We start from the raw sequence: 8,514 nt of genomic DNA, 5'->3' as shown, positions 1-8,514 counted from the left end.
GGGGGGGGGAGGGAGGGAGGGAGGGACTAAAGACAGAAGCAAGCAAAGCTGGAAAGCTGTTTCCGTTGAGTCTCTAAGAGCACAGATTCGGGCATGTAGCAACTTCATCATTCACTTCTCGTCTTGTGATCCATATAGGGACACATGACTTTTTAATATTTTTACCCCAGGTGTGTATTTTCATTCCTAGCCCTGCTTTCTCTGGTGTGGATTCCCTCATGTTTAAACTAGCCCTGCCCACAGGAAACACAGTGTGAGGTATAATACCCGAGTTTAAATTATCTAGCAACCGTGTCAAAAAAGGAAGAAGAAACAGATGAACTTAATTTTAACAATTTTTTTAACTGAGTTTACAAAAATACGATCATTCCAACATGTGTCCTGTGTAAAAATACATTAAAGAGACGTTGTGCATTCTCCTCTTCACACGCAGATCTCAGAACCTTTTGCGAATTTTACCCTTACAGCACATCACAGTGTGGACCAGCCACACGTCAGGGGCCCAGCAGCCACATACACCGGACAGCATGGCTTTTCACCGGTGACGAACCCTCCTGGCCACCCCATCTCCAAATCTCACGGTCTCATGAGGCTCCAGGAGCAAGATCCCAGTAAGTCCAGTTGATCTCGTGGATGGTGTAGAAATCCCACCAGCTTTGCCCCAGGGATCACGGAGGTGAGTCCGGGGAGGTCTCCCTGGACTCCAGGGACCCTCTGAGGAAGCCGGCCATTCAATTATTTTCCTTCTACTTGTTGCCAATAATGCTCAGATTCTTGAGAAATAACCCAACACGTACTAAAAGCTTGTCTTTGGGGGATTGCCCTGACCAAGTGGCCAAACTCCAAGTCCCAAAGGAGGAGGACCACGAACCAGGAGGGTTTATCAGAGGATGATTTGGGAGCAGGTGCTCAGCGGAGTGCTCCCCACTCTGTGCCCCACTTGCACCTGCACCCCTAAGGGGAGGATCCCATCTCTGTTCTTTCACTAACCCTTCACTCATGCAACAGCCCCACACTGATACTGACACAGTGCTGAGCCCTCCAGATACCAAAGCAGGATTTGAAGTGTGGCCAGAGTGAAACATGGTAGATGTGCCTGACAGCACGAGTCCATTCCACTCTTGAGTGTGAATTTCCATTGCAGTGACATGAATTACTCCCTCTTTAGTAGCTTAAACCACATGTTTATTATCTCACCATTACCACAGGTCAGAGGTCTGGGTATGAGTGAGGTGGGTCCTCTGTGCAGGATCTCCCCAGCTGAGATCAAGGAGCCGGAACTCTGATTCTCATCTGAGGCCTGAGACCATCTTCCAGGTTCACCAAGGTTGTCAGCAGAGTTTAGCTCCTTGTGGAGGTGGGACCGAGGTCCCATGCTCTTGCTAGCTGTTGGTTAGTGACTGCAAAGCCACCTGTGGTTCCTTTCCATGTGACCCCCTTAGGAAGTCTACAACAGGGATGGTTGCCTTCCTCCAGGTGAGCAGAGGTACACCTCTTGAACTTCTTTACTTTCTTTCCAAAGTCCTTCTGATTAGGTCAGGCCCACCCAGGATCATCCCCCTCCCGATCAACTCAAAGTCAACTGATTCGAAATGTATTCAGGGGAGTGATGTCACGGTCACAAGCTCCTCCCACACTCAAGGGGAGGAAATTGTCCAAATGTGTTCCCAGGGGGTGAGTTTCTTGGCGACCATCTTAGAATCCTTCCACCCCATCTTGTAAACATGCTTCTTTACATCAACAATATAAAAAGCATCACCCTCTCTGTGGTAAGAACCAGTTTATTAATAATTCTGATCTTTTAGGGTATCTCTATTTTCTGGGTAAGAAAATCAAGACAGAGATGAGAGAAGGTTGTATCACTACTGGACATTGGTGGAGCCACATTATGAACTTGGTCTTCTTTTAACAGCAAAGCCTTGGAAGAGCCCCTCATGCCACATTGGACTGTAAGTGCTATTATTTTTCCGGAATTTTCCTAATGGGCTCCCTGAGCTTCAGAGACACAATAAATATAAGCTCCTATATTATTTTTCTGTTGGCACACGACAAATTACCCCAAAACTTAACAGCTTAAAATAACACACAGGGGCGCCTGGGTGGCTCAGTCGGTTAAGGATCCGACTTTGCCTCATGTCATGATCTCATGGTTCATGAGTGCTGACAGCCCAGAGCCTGCTTCGGATCCTCTACCTCCCTCTCACTCTGCCTCTCTCTCTCTCTCTTCCAAAAATAAATAAGCATTAACTAACTAAATAAGTAAGTAAATAAATAAAACAAATATTATGTCACAGGTTTGGGGGTCAGGAACCCAGATATAGTTGATCTGGGTACAATCACATCACTGGTTGGGGCCACACTCATCTCAAGGTTTGGCTAGAGAATGACCCCATTTCTGGCTCACTCCCAAGGTCATTAGCAGAATTCATTTCCTTGTGGGCCTATGGACTGAGGGCTGAGTTTCTTGCTGGCTGTCACATAGAGGCCTTCCTCTGGCTCTTGGACACATAGGCCTGACCATAGGAAAGCTCACGGCACAGCAGATAGCTTCGTTACAGAAGACAAGTTAAAGAGCAAGAGGGTTCCAGCAAGACGGAAATCACAATATTTGATAACCTAGTCTCAGAACCGACATTCCATTGCTTCTTACATATTCTATTGGTGGAAGAAAATCTGGCCCACACCCAAGTAGAAGGGGTAATAGCAGAATCCTAAACACCAGAAGGTAAGTGTCATGGCTGGGGGTAGAGGGGACGTATTTAAGAAGCCACCTACCACAGTCCCTAATAGCTGGGATGGTCCCCATCAACGTAGGATCATCGAAATGTTGAGGATCCCTGGGGATTAAACCTTCCCTTTTCCTCCATGAATTAGGCAGTTTTGTTATAAAACCATGCTGGACACATAAATAAAATTAAGTGAAACCACTGAGGAAACCCTCCCATCTCCAAGTGCTATGGAGAAGAGTCATAAAATGTCTTGGCTTTCATTCCCACAGTCCAACTTTGCTGCAGGTGATTAACTCAGGCAGGAAGCAAGGAGAACAGACAGTGATAATTCCTACAGTTGTCAGCCAGCGTACACAGACCCCGAGTATGATGAGCCCTGCCATGTCCTTATTCTAAATTCCTTCCGGGTGGCCACGGGAATGAGGACCGCAGGGTACATGTGGAACGTTCAGTTTATGTACAGGACCTCTCCCAAAGTCAGTACATGCCCAGGCTAGTGCTCTGATTTACAATCCAATGTTTGTTTTCAGGATCTCCATATATTCTACAAAGTTCTCCCAAACTCCTTCCTGGGATGGTTTGCAGGGATTTGCCCCATTTCTAAAGAGGTTTTTGTTTCACTTTGATAAGCCTCTCCCGTGTAGCATCCGGGAGGAGGAGTGGCCGCTGCTAATGGGCACTTATCCTAAGAGGCATCTCAGCCAGGCACCAACAGACCACGCTCCTGGCCTCCCCCACACCTGCGGGCTCGAGCAGGACCCACATTGCCATCTCCACCTCATATTCATCTGGACAATGTACTGCTGACCCATGGACTTTCCCCTCACTTCATTCTACCGTTTCCAAAACCTACCCTTAGACATTCCGTTGCTCAGATGAAAATTCCCTCTCTGATCAATATTGCCCACTCAATATCTTACCCAGCAGATTCTCATCACATCAAAGATGAAAGAGAGCTTAAGGCACTTTTTTTTCTCAACATGTGGTCCAGGGACTGACTGCATCAGAATCACCTGGCCAGCCTGTTAACAAAGCTGATCGCCGCATCCCTCCACAGATCTTTGGAATTCTAGCTGGTGTGGAGCCCAGGTGATTTGCACGCAGCCCCCACTTTGAGAGCTACCGCCTTAGATCTCATTGACTCAAGAGGTTCTCAGATGCAGGTGCACATTAGAATCAGGGGGGATGCTGTGGCACACTAGCGGCCCCTGTGCTGCGTCCCCAGGGGTTCTGAGTTCATTGATCTAGGCGGGCCCCGGGCAGCCACACTCTGTGAATTATCAGTCTCCCACCCTCATCTTATAAGTGAGGAAGCTCAAGCTCCAGAATAAAAGGCAACTTGCCCAAGCAGTTAGCTTAAAAAAAAAAAAAAAAAAAAAAAAATCCAGGACTCCAACCCAGGTCTAATGGATTCCAAAGTCTATACTCTTTTTACTGCTCTATGAGACCAGTCTGACGGTAAAAGGCACTTCCTAATCTCCAAGGGAACTCAAAAGTTGGGGAAGTTAAGAGACCAACAAACAGAAGGTAGATCATGGTTTGCCTTCTGTGAGCAGAATTTTATCCCATAGTCAGACTATTTGGGAGAAGGGCTTTCCATGTAATGTCAGGCTACTGCAGATTCTTTCCATTGCCGTTACGGGTACGCAATCAGATGGTCTCAACAAAGGCAACAACCAAGGTGAGGAGCGGGGAATCTAGTGGGCCTCACGTTCAGGCACGCCTGATTCTAAGAGTAGGCATGGCTTTCTTCACATCTTGGCTCTGTTGTACATTACATTTAGCCCTTTTATAGTTTTCATACTTCAAATTGGCTCCCTCCATTTGCTGGCATAATTGCCATCTGGCGGCCTCAATCCCATATTGCTCTGGCTTAGAAAACCCAGAGAAAGTCAGGTGTTCTTTCTCATAGGGACAGGGTGGCAAAGACCAAGGGAAAGCCAGGGAAGGATTCTGATTGGTCCTCCTTGGACCAATCACTTTACCTGGTCGGGATGGGACTGATTGGCCAGATTTGAATGAGTATCCTCTTAGGGATTTCCATCCATAAGATGTAAGAGATACCCCTCCACTGAACAGAAGTCTGATGTTGCCCAAAAAGGGAAAAAAAAGCTACTGGTGTCTGCATATTGTAGTCCATGGCCTTGAATTACAGCCCTGGGGATGATGGCATCATTAAAATGAAAACTTCATCCCAGCTGCGAACCAGGCAAACACTAGAATCCTTTCCCTTCCCAAACTTTTCCAGTCTGTGCTAGCGTAACTGGGAACGAAACGCCGCAAAGTAAGACTCCAAAGCATAGTTGAAATTTAATTTTCTCAACATAACCATGACTGTAGCTGTTAGGAGTAAGCATTTCCCCCCTCCCATCTCGGAAAGCGCTAAGCTAATTTTTGAAACCTTGAAGAAATGAAGACCACAAACATTGCCCATCCCGAAATCACTCTTTTTTAGTTTGGCTGCCTGCTGAGCTAATGACCCACTGACTGGGTTTTAGGCTTTTTGAAAGCCGAGTGCTAACATCAAACTTACATCTCAGAGATAGCAGCCTGTCTCTAATGAATTTTTTATTTGTTTACTCATTGCTTCTCTGGGATATAAAAGTAACACTCATCTTTTTAATATTAAAAATAAAACTTTAAATCAGGGCCTAGTCCAATGCCAAACTGTTTAAATTTCACTACATCCAAGACCGTTTCACTTCTGGAGAAATCACACTCTGAAATAAAGGAAGACGGTACTATGGGGAAAGAATGACATGCCATATGTATGTTCTTCTTCTTTTTTAAAATCCTTTTGCGAGCAATGAGGTAAATTATTCATGTCAAACTGTGTACTGTACATCATGTGAGTTCCAGGAACACATCCCCTGAACAGCCGTGCTCTCTTTCTCAGCTCTCAAAGACTTCATATTGCTCTCCTCTCTGCCCTGGAAGCCTGGTGTGTTTACTCCAGGGGGTTTAGGAACTGTCAATAGAAGCAAGTGCCATGCAGAGAGATGTGGAGGGGGAGTGTCCAGATGCCGCTCAAGGGAAGCCTTGCACCCGGGGCTGCTCAGATGGCCAAGGGTGTGTTCAGCTAAACTTGTATTGGGTTTACTTGCCTTCCACATGCACTGGGAAAAAATGATATACAATAAATAAAATACAACTGGATGCAGGAAGACCTGCCAGGATATTGGATTGACTAGAGGGACCAGAAAGCAGGTCAGTGATGACACAGGCCAAAATGAGAGTGGAGAGGGACAGAGAGGGGATGCACAGGGACACCAGGAAACCCTTGGGGGTATTGGATAAGTTCAGTGTCTTTATCTGGGTGATGGTTTCAGTAGTATATCATGTGTCAGAACTGTTCAACCTGTATCTTTGTGTGTGGTGCATTTTATATCACTTATGCATCAATAAATCTATAAACACACACATGCAGGGGATCTGGAGTCATAGTAACTGATTCTTTGGGGTTCCTGGACTCAAGTTTCTTTTTAAATGCTTATATATTTATTTTGAGAGAGAGAGAGAGAGAGAGTGTGTGTGTGTGTGTGTGTGAGATAGACCAGGGAAGGGTCAGAGAGACAATCCCAAGCAGGGTCTGCACTGTCAGTGCAGAGCTTGACGTGGGACTTGATCCCACAAACCATGAGGTCATGACCTGAACCAAAATCAAGAGTCAGGTGCTTACCAGACTGAGCCACCCAGGTGCTCCCCACCGACCCAATTTTAACCTGTGTGTGTCTATGTGTGTGTTTGCATGTCTGATTCTCAGACACCAGCAGGGTGTCCTATGATTGATCTCAGTTCTGACCCTGTCTACCTGGAGAGAGTATCAGAGTCCACAGGGAAAAGTGTCAGTTCCATGAGACTACCCCCCACTTGAGGTGCCAGTCACAAGTCCAAGTAGTTTTGTGTGCTTTGATCAGGTGGCTCTAAAGCAAAGGTTCCCATGACTCCTTCCTTGGGTTTAAGTGGTTCAGAGAACTCAGGAAAACCGTTTGCTCCCTAGATTCCTGATCTACCACAAAGGATACTAAAACACACAAGTCAACAGCCAGATGCAAAGACACATATTGGCAAGTTTCTGAACAAAGGAGCTTTAGTCCTCATGGAGCCTGGGATCTGGCAGGATGGCCCATGGAAGCATTCTGGAAGCAATGTGGAGGCTCCCTGAAACCCCTCTTTTGGGTTTTTATAAGAAGACTTCATCACATAGACATGATTGATGACCTTACTGGCCACCAGTGATTGGTTCAACCACCCCAGAAACCAGGTGGGAGGGAGTGAAAATTCCAACTTTGTATTCATGGTTGTTTCCTCTACAATCAGCCCCCATCCTCTGATGTTTCTAAAAGTCACCTCATTAGCGTACACCCCCTTGTGGTGGAAAGGGGCTTATTATGACCAACCGAACCCCTCTTTCACCTCTATGGCTCTGAAGTATTTTCAGGAACCAAAGATAAGAGACCAAATATCCATGACAAATGCACTGTGGTCATCTGAATGACTCTCTCATATATATTTATGCATTTCTTACAATTTTTTTCTTATAAATTCCAATATCACACTGGGCTTTGCATCCCGAGTGTGCTGATCAGTCCCATAACCATGCATATGAAACTTTGTCTCTGAGCCTCAGTTTCCTTATCAGAAAATGGGGATATTAACTATTTCATGGAAGTGTTGTGAAAATCAGGAAGATGAGGGAAGTCCTGGTGTTCATACAAAGAAACACTAAAAAAAAAAAACAGTATAAACCACTGCTTAATTTATTTTTTTTTTAATTTTCTTTCAACGTTTATTTATTTTTGGGACAGAGAGAGACAGAGCATGAACGGGCGAGGGGCAGAGAGAGAGGGAGACACAGAATCGGAAACAGGCTCCAGGCTCTGAGCCATCAGCCCAGAGCCCGACGTGGGGCTCGAACTCACGGACTGCGAGATCGTGACCTGGTTGAAGTCGGACGCTTAACCGACTGCGCCACCCAGGCGCCCCAACCACTGCTTAATTTAATATACCTCTCGGGCGCCTAGGTGGCTCAGTTGGGTAAGCGTCTGGCTTCAGCTCAGGTCATGATCTCACTGTTTGTGAGTTTGAGCCCCACGTCAGGCCCTGTGCTGACAGCTCAGAGGCTGGAGCCTGCTTCAGATTCTGTGTCTCCCTTTCTCTCTTCCCCTCCCCCACTTGCACTCTGTCTCTGAAAAATAAATAAACGTTAAAAAAATTTTTTTAATTTAATATGCCTCTCTCTTCTTCTCTCTTTCTCCCTCCTGACCCCTCCCCTCCCCCATCCACCATAACGTATGTATATTTCCCCACATCTCTGCTGGGGATGCTTTTCATCATCATGGTCCCTAAAGGTCAAAGGATTTCATAATAATGCAAATCCAGTCCTGTTAATGTATTGGTACTAACACTGATGGAGAGCAGCTTGGCCGGGAATGTCCCCACACATGGTACACACCTCTGTTTGCGTAATCTTTTTGGACTTCTACAGGGTGGCATTAAACAAATGCCCCTACTCTGAACCTACTCCAAGGCGTAGAAGTCTTTACCAGAATGGGAAAGGCTCCCTAGAACGACCCACAGGCAGGCTTTTTATGGAATCCGATTACACTACCTTCATTCAGGCACAAATATACTGCTGTCTTAAAATTTCACAAAGTGGCTCGCTAAGTATGGCATCTTGGAATAAGATTGTTCACTCTGTTTGAAATAAAAATGTATGAATAAATGATAACATGCTCACCCGGACTTGCTCTTTAGTGAGATCTGCTCAAACAACATATGCCCG

Source organism: Herpailurus yagouaroundi, unplaced genomic scaffold (genome assembly GCF_014898765.1).
Source record: "Herpailurus yagouaroundi ecotype Mexico unplaced genomic scaffold, PumYag 222, whole genome shotgun sequence".
In the NCBI taxonomy this organism is placed as follows: Eukaryota; Metazoa; Chordata; class Mammalia; order Carnivora; family Felidae; genus Herpailurus; species Herpailurus yagouaroundi.
The sequence above is the reverse complement of the archived record's forward strand: the minus strand, read 5'-3'. Positions refer to the sequence as shown.